The sequence below is a fragment of the Lepisma saccharinum genome, chromosome 10 (genome assembly GCF_977018435.1).
Source record: "Lepisma saccharinum chromosome 10, izLepSacc3.1, whole genome shotgun sequence".
NCBI lineage: Eukaryota > Metazoa > Arthropoda > Insecta > Zygentoma > Lepismatidae > Lepisma > Lepisma saccharinum.
In genome coordinates this window covers 32,766,891-32,779,406 of record NC_139238.1, presented here as the reverse complement: position 1 = coordinate 32,779,406, position 12,516 = coordinate 32,766,891, and the positions used below count along the sequence as shown (strand labels likewise).

The window sequence follows — 12,516 nt, the reverse complement described above, 5'->3', positions numbered from 1 at the left end:
AAAGAATGATATACAAATCAATTCTACGAATGCTTACGTCATTGTGACCATGGAGTGCATTTTGCACACTAACGAGGATCTGGCGTCATGACATAAGGTCAGTATAATGGTCTGTGGGGTTTGGACTGTGTCCTATCCATTTACGTTTGTAGTTGTCCTTTCACAAATTTCATCTTAACACACCTTTCATACTTATCTTTGTGATTACCCAAAAGTGGAAGAAAAGCGAAATAAAATAAATAAACACATCGATTATTGTGTCCCTGCGTTTTTCAATCTTTCTTCATGACCGAAAATTTATGTTTCACTGATGTAATGCATCACTTTAATCATGTGAATTATTTTCCGTCATCGTTGTGTGCTTAATCATTCCTTAAAGCATAGACTCTAATGCTGTTGTCCTTAGTGTAATTGATCTTATTGTGTGGAAGTTTTGATGTGGACAAAATAATGGTGAAGAATAAATCTCAATTGATTGTTCGAAATTTAAAATATAATAACTCCGAGGTGACGCATATTAACTGTTCTTAGTTCGATGTCAAAGAACGATTTCTCCTATACATTAAGAAGGATTCCGGCCTCCGTGGTAGAGTGGTTAGCACAGCTTGCTTAAACACCGGCTTTGGCATTGTGTTCATTCGGTGTTCATTGTGAGTGTCCCTTCATTAATTTCATCATTTCATCGACCATCCTCATCGTCGCGTTTAGCCAAAAGTGGCACAAGAAGCGAATTAAAATAAAGCAAATCAATCAATCAATCGATCATAGGGTCTCCGGTTTCATAGAGCAGTATGCAAAGCACTTCGTCATGGATGCCCTCAAAATTCAAATAATAATTTGCAACAGAAAACCTGATATTAGAGTATTTTAATAGTTTAGGCATATTAACAATTCACGTCAACCAACAATAAACAATTTATTGATTGATTTTCTTTTATTATACTTCGCTTTTTGTGCCACTTTTGGCTAATTTGCAAAGATCAAACATTCATGGCCAGGCCAGGATTCGAACCCGGAACCCCTGGTTCTGAGATTTCGGCCTGTGTATGGGGTTGGTGGCCATCCACCGTCGTGAGGAAATTGAGGAGCTACAAATTAGTAGCGTGACGCGGCCATGGAAACCTGCAAAGACTGAAGACCACAGATTAGCTGAAGACTTGTCTTGTTAACCACGCGTCACCCCATAATTCCAACCTCGGCAGGTGGAAGTGAAGCCGGCAGTCGGTAGGTAGGACGTGGCCCTCACGGACCGTTGCGTCACGGGTTATTATTATTATTATTATTATTATCATCATCTTCAATCAAATAAAGCTTTATCGTTATATATTACCGTATTTCATCGCATAATCGTCGCACCCTGTTTTTCAATCCAAAGAGAGAGAGGAGGGGGGAAGGCAGAACACAAAATCCTTCCACAAACTGCCAAGACTCCAACATAAAGCTTGCTGGAAACAAGTTTCCGTGGTGGCCTTGTCTGCTACTGCCCTCCCCCACTTTCTTATCTATACAGGAGCAATGAAGAGTTTCCAACTCGCTTCTGAGTTGGTAGGAAAACGGAAGTACATTTCATTTTATCCCGTCTGTAAAGCAGTCCCAATGTCTGCTCCAAGTTGCACAGCTGCTTTCAGAGCCCTTGGTTTGAGAAGGGGGTGGGGGTGAGGAAAGGGTCTTGATTTTTCATACCGAAGCTCCTTCATTTCTTTCTCCCATTTATCTTGGTTGAATTTTCTGAGATACGGAATTTACCTCATTTTGCTTTTCATTACGTTTTATTGCGTTACCCACGGTACGCTTACATGTACTTAACATTTTCAATTTCCTTGCACGTACCGACACCCTTTGGTTAGATACGGCAAATATAAATAGCTCTCGTTCGTCAAATGTTGTTTTTTTGTTTTGTTACCCATTTTTCTCGTACTTCAGTCAGGGATCAATGCAGTTACTCATAACAGATGTAGTCAGGAAGTAGCATGAATTGTTCTTTCCCTGCATTGTAGTTGACCGGTAAAAAACTATGTAACAGTAACAGAAGGCTTTCAAGATTTGTCTGAATATTAAAGTGATCTTTTTTTTCACACCCAAATATAAATAACTAATTTCAGATTTGAAAACGTAACAGGGGTGTAAGGGGTGACCTTCCACGCAGTACATACACCCGATCGTCAAAATCAGTTCCACGTAGTACACCCTGGGCTGCCTTTTGCTGACTAACAAGTCTCTGGTGACTGGCCAGTATAATTCTGTATGTTCTCCTGCTTTTTGTCATGTGTGCTGAGTGCCCCTTTACAGCCTCAGCTTTTAACCTAAGTCAGAATATTTTCATATTTCAGTTATGCGACCTTACAGTTATGTTATTTGTTGTGGTAAGGGGCTGGACCCAGTATAACGTGGCGGGTGCAAAATAGCCTAAGTGCTGAAACACCCAAAATTAAAAAAAAAAAAGAAAAACGTAACAGGGAATATAGCTTTAATAAATGCGTATAAATATTTCACAATGGATTATATTTATGTACATGTTGTTAATTGTGAAATATTGTGAAGAAATGAAACAAAATGCTACGTTTCGGTTACTAATGTGAGCCACTGTATATGTAATGTTTTTATTTCATTAACAATGTACAATGGTCAAATACAACTTTGCAGACCTCCGTGGCGGAGCGGTTAGCACATCGCAATACGACGCCACAGGTCCCGAGTTCGTATCCCAGCCTATGCATCATTTTCATTTTTCTTTGTGATGTCCTTTCGTCAATTTTGTAATTTCATCACCCATCCTCGTCTTCGCGATTAGCCAAAAGTGGCAGAAAACCAAAGTTAAATATAACAAATCAAAATCAAACATTACTTGGCATGACAAGAATGGATAGGTTATTTTGAAGCTGCTGTTATTAAAAGCAAATTTTATGTAGCTTTCCTAGACAGAAGTTTCAAACACAGAAACTGATTGATTGGATAACGCCTGTGGATTCCTACTCGAGCAGAAAATGTATATGTTTCCATTTATTACTTACAACAATAGCAGACTGATTTCCCGCTAAATCAAAGAAAACTTGCATTCACAGTTACAAATTGACGTGTTGAATGATTTCTCTCACTCCAATTCTGCTTAATCGAACAGCACACCACAACGTGGGTCATTAAATATTTGCAACTTACTCTCGAGTTCCTCAACTAAAAATAAATTGACTGCGAAACAAGACCTCGTCTGCGATAACTATATACCACGTTATATGAAGAGTATACGCAAGTTGAAATTCCATCATAATAATTTGAATTCTTCTAGTAGCTACAAACATATTTTTTCATACATATTTTCTTAGCAAAATATGAAGTTCCTCACTTCAACAAGGACAACATATACACAGTATTCCACAAGAGTTTTTAGTTCGAGCTAGTCGTAATATGAATATACACGTCACTTCATTACTTAGTTTAAAAAAAGTGCCAGGCAATGTGAATTCGACGGCATGCCTGAAATTATTTGCAGTATCTCATGTATCAAGGGGGCTTTTTAAGTAAAATGAAGGACACATACCACATGCTTGGGTCAATTGAGAGTAGTAGAAACGTAATTATACTGCATGTTGCAACTGAAACAGTATCCTCGAAGCCGAAGTCGTTGAGTGATCCACTCATAAACTCTCTACCAAACATTTCAAGTTCGAGTAGACACCTGGGCATGAGCGTTTTCTTTGGTAACCATCCCTTCATAGATTTAATATGATCATCATTAATGTTCATAGTCGCGATTATCTACAAGTGGCAGAAAAGCGATACAAGAACAATACAAAAGTAGAAGAAACAAAAGAGGATAAAAGGATGAACTTAGTTAATGATAGGAAGTTTTATAAAATTACTGTTTCTTGAAGAATCTTGTCCTTTGTTCCGATTGTATTTCTCAGTCACACGTTGCTCAATGTCCATGTCGACTGTCGTTCTTACATTCTTGAAAATTACTTTAATGTCTGCCTATGCTCTTCTTTCAAACGTGGTAGGCGCTCTGTCTGTTTCTACACCAAAAAGTTTAATTCATCTCCTGTCCAAAAAGGCACGAATTACTGAAAGTAATTTTCAAAATTGTAAGCAGATGAGGGCCCTTGTAAAATACGTGTACTGTCCTTTTATTCGCTTAGTTTTGAGAATCACTCTCCATACAATTGTTGCCTACTTCAGAGTCCAAAGGCCCTGTCTAGCTACAGACCAGTTGCGCAAACGCGGTTTCATTTGTTTCGTACACAAATTCCATCCTTTATACGTATTTTCTACTTGCTAAAAGCAGCGGCGGCTCAAGGGGGAGAGCCGCCGTGCCATGGCACTACCCTCAGAAGAAATGCATACCTAGCCCCTAGCCCAAGTATTGTTAAATTAATACATTGATAGTTTACAGACAATGAGATTCGAATCTTTCAATCGGTCAAGCTGACGTGACGACCGCCCCAACCACAGACTAGATATGAACCGCCCCAACCTCCTCACTGCATCGCCAGCTGTTTCGTATCCTCGGCGAGGCAGCGGTCGGCGCCACCCAAGAGCTGGCCTAACCAAGTTGAAACGCGTGCAGAGGGTTGGTGAAGTCTCAGCGAGTAACCTTTGCACCATAAGCCGGGAAGAAGGTTGCAGGGGGTGGTGTTAGCCAATCGGGTTAGCCCATAAGACACCAGCCGTGCCCGTTTAGCACAGCGAGGGAACTTTCTCAGTGTTGACACCGTTGCCATCTTCAGAGATAAGTCGCTAAATACGACGGATTTGTACGACCCGTTGGGGAAGTAATTCGTGAAAAAGGTACTATCTACTTTTCTGCCAACATTTGGAGAAACGAACCTAGTATTTTTCCGAAGTTAAATGAACATTTTGATAATAGATAGATGCGCCTAGAGGGCCATCCAGACTTTTTAAAAATATAAAAGTAAAAATTCCTTTGGCATTTCGACAATTTCTTTTTACATCAAATGTAGAATATTTTCAACGTCCAGTTGGAATACGTGTGCATGGGGGAGGAGAAGGTGAGAAGATTTGCTTTCCCTTCCTCTTGTAATTGTGTTTTTAGTGAAGTGTCCTGTAGTGTTTAAAGATAGGTTAGTGAGTGAAGATGAATCGTATTAGTGTGTTATTACTTAAACACACTGTTTTCCACGTTACCAAACAAGGATATACATCTTGGCCAGTGGGGCAACCTCAAGGAGGGGGGCCAAGGCATTGCGGAGGTTTTTTTTCTTCGATTTCTTGATCACGTTGACAGTACCCGCCGGCCGCCACTGGCTAAAAGTGCCTTTCATATCGCCTCAGGGCGTTGTCTACTCGGATGCTTCGTGATCGAAGGTCACGTGTACAAAGTTTCAGATTTTCCGATTTGCGTGGTGCTGCTGCTATCAGTTCGGTTCGCCTTCTCAAGGTCGCGCAGCAAGCAATTATTTTTCGTCTTCCGATAGGAAAAAGCTTGCCTCTCGCTTATGTGGACGAACGCGTGGCACGGATGACTTTTTGGCTCGACCATGGTTGGTCCTTTATGTTTCGTCCTTCAGCATTTTAATCTAAGAACGAATCATTCTCATCGAAAAACATAATGTATTTTTTTTAATTGATGTAACACATGTAAACCGAGAGCGAGAGATAGATAGATAGATAGAAACGTTTTCCTTCAACAAACGTTTGTTTTCCTATTGTATAAAGTGAACGCACATGTTAAAATTCATCTTGCATAGATATTCAAATTAGAACAAATTCACGTAAAGTGATTAAGTATGCAGAAAAGAAATATATTTGTGATAAATACATAGTTAGTCAGTAAATTCCGATAACCAGAATTCTGTCACGCCGAATGAAACGTTTTGTTTTACAATTTAATGTTTTCACTGACATCCAAAACGAAAATACGTATTATAACTTAATGACTTTCAAGGTGTCAAAATATTGTAATGTTACTATGCTGCCGATCACAATTATGAGAACGCTACGGGTCCCGGGTCCGAATCCCGGCCTGGGCGTGGATGTTTGTGAGTGTGCATTCATCAATTTCATATTGTTATCACCAATCTCCATCTTCGAGAATTAGCCAAAAGTGGCAAAAAAAAAGCGAAGTCAAATAAAGCATATCAAAATCAAACAATTAAGAGACTTCTTCGAAAACGCCTTCGATAACGGTATTTGCTATTCGTAACGGATATGTGTATCACTTTTTCGAAACAGACTTTTGTGGAGGAAAAGAACTGTAACGTTACAAAAGTAACGAGCACAATTATACGAGAGACCTATGTTATTCTCTCCGGAACACGGCATCGGACACGGTATTGCACATCGGAACGTCTGTATGATACCAGCTATAAATAACGTTGTTGCTTTGAAAAAAGGAGTGTAACGTTTTTTCAGTAGTGACCTCAATTAAGTTACTGGTTAATTGTAACGTTACTATCACTTTCCACACACACTAAAGTTACTAGTCAATACGTGACGAACCTCTTTCTTACCCTGTAACGTTACTGGTTGCCGGCAATGGATGTAACGTTAAAGTGTCACGTGAAGACCTACTTCTTTAAAGATCAGTTATGGTTCGGTACCGTTATGCACACCTGTAACGTAATGTTCATATACCTGAGGTAACGTTTCTGTTCACGAAAAAAGTTATTCTGTTTCTGGTTGTAACGTAACGGAAACCGTAATTGAAAATACCGTTCCATTTCGTTACGTTACGACTCCCTGATCTGAATGTTTACCTTGTACAGTCACGGACACTTCTGGGGTTGTAACAGCCCCATATACTGTCAACGGGATTGCTACAAGCCAGAAGTGTCCGTGACTGTACGGCCACTTTCTTGGAGTATAAGGCTTAATACATATCATCATGAACGTCCAGGGGGAAGGCAAGGGGGCACAGCCTCCCTGGAGAATGAATGTCAATCTAAAGTTATTATATTTCACACATATAATTTCATTTCAGTCAGTAATTTGTTAATCAGTGGCAGCGATTAGGGGTGCAGTTGCCATCGCTTTTTTACTATTTTTGCCCCCGGCAGTATGCTAAACCTTATCTACCAAGGAGAAGTAAACTGTCCTTGCCCTCTCCCCCCCCATACACGTTTTGGCACCTTGCTCCCCCAGTTTTGAAAGGTTGCATGCGTGTTTCATGTTTTTCCTTATTTTCAGCATCGCACCCCCTCAGCACCCCTAGATGATTAATCCTGGCGCCTCCGCTGAGTGAGCGGGAGAGTTACTGGGACGAGTTACTGGCGGCCTGTCTACTCGACTCGACCCTTGTATGGCGAGTAGCTGTTTACACACTTTCTACTTGACTCCAGCAAAGTGGGACAGTAGCTGCAGCTGTTTTGTGCTCTTTTCACAGAATGAACCCATCGACGTCGTTGGCGATTATATAAAAAAAAGTTCTGAAACGGTTTACACACTTTTTTTCACGAGAAATGAATACAATTGTGCACGGGTGACATGTCTGGAAAGAAAACCAATTTCCTTGATTTTTCTATTTTCGATCATTCTTGCTTGTGTGGAACGCAAATTATTACTTATTGTTAATTTCACTTCTACGCCAAATACATCCAGTCTCATCTCCTACACTTAAAGCATCATACGCCCGTAGTTTATTTTGTTTGTTCTATAATCGACGCAAATTCCATGGACACTGAACACTCACGCAACACAGACTCTATACCGAGAAAGCGTTTACATTGACCGAGTGGTCTGTCGAGTTTACGCGCGAGTGAAAAAACGATTGGATAGGAAGCAACTCGGCCGAGTCGCTGTCCTCCGTGGACAGCCACTCGACTGTCCTGACTACTGGACCAAGTACTGGCTCCAGTTCTCTCCCCGGTTGTTTACACGGGGAGAGTAGCTCGTTTGACCCTAACTCACTCCAGCTACTCTCCAATCTACTCGAACAATGTAAACCAGGCTTTAGGCAGAAAAGTTACCATGCCAATTTCTTTTTCAAATTGTTCTGAAAGGATATGAAATAAAATCGGTGGTATTTGCACTTCTTCTATTAATAAATCTTCTTTAAAACAAACATTATGCATACGCATAAGGGTTATTCCATGCCAAATAATAAGAAAAGAAAATTAACTTTTCAACCCGACGATTTCAGATTTTCATGAAATTTGGTAGGATGGTAGAGGACATTTGCATGTGTTCAAAATACATCAAGTTTCATTGAAATCTCAATCGATGGGTGTCGCAGGGTGATTTGGTACGGCATAAGGTTAAGCATACTTTTAGGTTAATACGGAATCATGTACTGGATTTCCATACATAATTCAGATCCTGAATTTTGCACTCAAAACGCAATCAATTTTCATTTATAGTTTTTTTCCTTGCCTTTTGTCGCATTTATCTGAATGGACCGTTACGCTACTGATATGTTTTCTCGAAATTCGCGCACGAGCTTCACAATTTCTGAAATATTAATTGTGTTCTGCTACTTAGTAACATATTTATGCAAAAGCACCATCTATTAGCAGTTATAACAGACACAGCTGTACTTTTTTTAGTAAAGTGACTCGCCCCTATGTAAAATAAGGTATCAAAAGAAAGCTATAAATAAATACAGTGTGTCCCAATATAAGTGTTTACACTTTTTGAATGTTAATAACAGAGAAACTATTAAAGATAACTTAACTGGACTTTTTGTATTTGAAGCTGCAATATCTACATTGCGTGTGCGTGTGAGCGTATGTAGGCATTCTGCTGTTTTTAGTTCCATCACAGCCCGCCAGGCGGTAGGCATTTGTGCACCAAAAATGGCAGAGGTGAGCAAAGCAAGAAGTGTCAAATAACCACCCAGTTTAACACCGTTAGATTTCTACCTCTGGGAAACTGAAGAATAATGTATGCCCCACACAGCGACATAAAACGTCACTACCTCTGCTTCCTTTGCTGTGGAAACCATATCTGTTTGTTGATTTGTTGATCTGTTAATGTTCTGTAGCATTGCAGACAAACTATTGCTACCAATGAACGTCTATAACTTGAAGGTATGTGACACGCAAAAAGGTTCATGCTTGCTGGTATTTGTGATCCCATTATTAACGTTCAAATAGTGTAAACATTATTTTGAGACACTGTACTTGTCAGTGAAGACGCTAGAGGAGACATGGGGGCAAACACTCCCTGCTGATCTCCGTTAAGTGAGAAAAATTAAACATAAATCTTCTTTCAGCCCAAACGTGCATTTTTGTGCGGTATTTAGATATACACTAAATATGACCCCCCAGAAAAAAATTCTTACCCTCCATTGCCTTAGCATCCTTTATGAATCTTCTAAGAAAGTTAAAGGGGGTCAAACATTACTATTTTACTATTTAACCGACAAATGGATTGAATTCATGAGCAAATAGCACGCAGGATTCAAAAAAGCATTTTCCTACCTTGTTACCAACATCAAGCTCAAGGGTCCCAAAAATTATTCAGGTATGCCACGGGGCATGAGCCTAACTTGAGGGGGAGGAGAATTTAACTTGTGGCTTAATTTGGAGGGACAGAAGAATATAAAAGTTTTCTATCATGTAAAAACAGCATCCAGAGGACTATTGTGCTAAAGTCATAAAAATTACTCATTACTCTGTTCCTCCGGTCCCAGGAGGTTAGGTTAACACAAGTACCATTAACTTGTACATTTTAATAAACCCGCCAATTTACACCTATGCCACAGGCAAATGTCGAATGGCCAGGCCAGTGCACCCTGCTGACGTCAGAAAATACTGCCAGCAAATAACAGCACATAACTCTCTGCTGTAAAAATAAACAATGACATATAAGTAATGCTTTTGTGATACTGATCAGTGTTTACCTTGGTGCTGTTTTGGCTTGTTTATTATTTTTCGTGTTTCTTCTAACACTTGTCTGCTGTTTTGTTATTGTTCCTTTCCGGTTTAAAATGGCTTCTGCTCAAGGACGTCCATAGGCTCCGGACCCACCCGAAAAGTGTTGTAATTAAATCTTGAAAATATGCTTGTTTAGTATTTGTTGTATATTTATTGTTTTTATTTATTATTATTTATTCCCGCCGAACGTATTCGAAAGCAAGGATTATATTTTAATTGTAAGGCTTTTAAAGACAGTATCAAAGAAGATTTTTGCAAACTACTACTACTTATAATATTATCCATGAAACATTAATCAGGAACTATACATTTCGTCCACTGGATCTTACATACTTTCTTGTTATTCAATAAATTTTCAATTCTTTATATATTTGACATTAATTTCCTTGCGAGGGCAATTGTTTTCATACAAATTTTCACGATCCTAACTATAGTTGGGCTAGATAATGAATGCGTGTCGTTATATCTACATTCTTAGTCTCTTTGCCTAAATATGTAAAAATAAGAATAAAATATTAATTTACGTGCTTTAATTAACATTATTTAAATTAATATACCGGTAATTATGTAATTATTTCAATTTAAACATTATTATTTCTGAGGGGCCTCCCCGATGGCGCAGTGGTAGTAGCGTCGTCGCCTTGTAATCAAGGGGTCCCGGGTTCGATTCCCGGTGGAGGCACATAGTGGTTCGAATCCCACTTTAAACTGTAGGTCCAGGCCCGATTAGCCTCACTGTGCATAAAGTGAACTTAAAACACCAACTCAATCAATCAATCGAATATTATTTCTGAGGCATTGCTTCGGACCCCTTCCGAGATATATATTGCCTGCTTCTGCTGTACTGGAAATTTCAATAAAGAAATACATAAAAAAAAAACTTGTGTGTTTTCACGATATATATACGGCGTACGCTTTTAGATGGAACATGAGTTCAGCCAATACGCAGCCAGTGCTGTTCGCGTTGTTGTCAAACCAACTGCTAGCGGAAAGGAAACACAGAGAATTCGTTGCGTCCAAAATTCAACTTTTAAATACCGAGGTATAATGCATGCACGTGATATTTGAATACAATGAAATATGTAGTGAATATTTCTACACATGATTATATCATATCACTGCAGCATTTAAGAGAAGCTCGTACCTGAAAGAAGTTTGAAGGTATTTATTGTAGAGGAACTGCAAAGTCATCGTCATCGCTCTCGTTTCTGATTTTTCCCGGGTTCGAATCCCGGAACGGGAATAGTTGTTTGTAAGTGTCCCTTCATCAATTTCATCATATCATCAACCATCCTCATCTTCGCGATTAGCCATAAGTGACAGAGCGAAGCGAAGTGAAATAAATCAAATCAATCAATCTTTAAGGTAAAAAAAAAGGTAAAGTGTTCCCCTGTGCATAGCACCACGCCATGAAGGCGTTTAGGGGGTGTGGGGGTAACGCCCCACACTTTCTTGATCCGGTCGTGAGTGGGGGTGATGTGATCAGCATCACGCCCCTGACCGCCTTTACCCCCCAGGTATTGAATCATCTCACAACTATTCTTTCTTGTAATCGAGGGGTCCCGGGTTCGATACCCGGTGGAGGCACAAGTGGTTCTGATCCCACTTTAAACTGTAGGTCCAGTCCCGATTAGCCTTACTGTGCATAAAGTGGACTTAAAACAGCAACTCAAACCAAACTATTCTTTGTGGCGTACGAGTGTAATTATCTTACACCGCCCTTGTTACGAAAACGCTGAACTCAAACTGACTTAACTGACTCGCGATGTTCGTGAACGCCCACAACAATGAAGGTTCATTGGGCATATTCAGCCGAATTTGACTACTAATGGCTTTACCAAGACACAGCAACTCTGCGGGGGTCAACACGGTGGCAGCGAAAAAAAAAACAGATGGAAAGAAAATGAAAGGGTGTCGAGACGTGCTGTTACCCGTGTTTCTTCAAGAAGCGATAACTCCGGCTTTAGGCGACGGAAATTCATGCGACTTGGACAGTCAGGTTCAAAATGTCGTGCCCCATCTTATGATGAACCTTAAAGTGATGAGTTTTATGAAGACTTCTTGTGCGCAATAAAAATACAGAACACGGCGTTTAACTTGCGCGCCGCTGTTTCCTCACTGTACAACGTTGCACTCCTGGCATTGGCTGGTCGCCAAGGTCACGCTCTCCGTTTTAGCTCCGCCCGATATCGCTTCTAAAACCGTGCGTCGTATAGTTACAGTTAATATATTATTAATTACTCGCAGAAAAGCAGAAATGGCAGGTTGGAAAGTGACAGGAAGTTTAACAAAGCAACACGAATCAAATTGTGATAAAAACACGAAAATACACTAAGAATTGTGAATAATTTAGTACCTGTGTAACGCGTAGCCAACAAGACGAGAGCAGTGTCCGTTACTACGGTGCTGCTATTTACAAGTCATGCATTGTTGTCGCTGCAACAGGAAGCGTAACAATGACGTGAGAGACATACAGAGAAAGATTATCTAAGTGGTCAACACAGGATAATCCTACATGGAAAAGCATTGCAGACATAGGCGCCGACTTTGGGGTGTCTGCCCCCCATAAAAAATCACTTAGAAGGACACCATTTATGTATATTTATACAGGGTTATTCAAAAAGAATCGTACAAAAGTAAAGTTAATTTATTTTTAAGTGAAAAGAGATACAAAAGCAATTCTGGTGGG

General features: G+C 39.8%; 1 protein-coding gene across 1 annotated transcript in view; it reads right to left on the bottom strand.

Moving 5' to 3' along the window:
• LOC145994318 (uncharacterized) overlaps window positions 1-12,218 on the bottom strand; it is a 38,349-nt gene extending 26,131 nt beyond the window's left edge. Inside the window, exon 1 of the mRNA XM_083130421.1 lies at window positions 12,184-12,218. The gene's annotated coding sequence lies outside the window, so the exon portion shown is untranslated. The remainder of the gene's footprint in view (window positions 1-12,183) is intronic.
• Window positions 12,219-12,516: the final 298 nt, after the last annotated feature.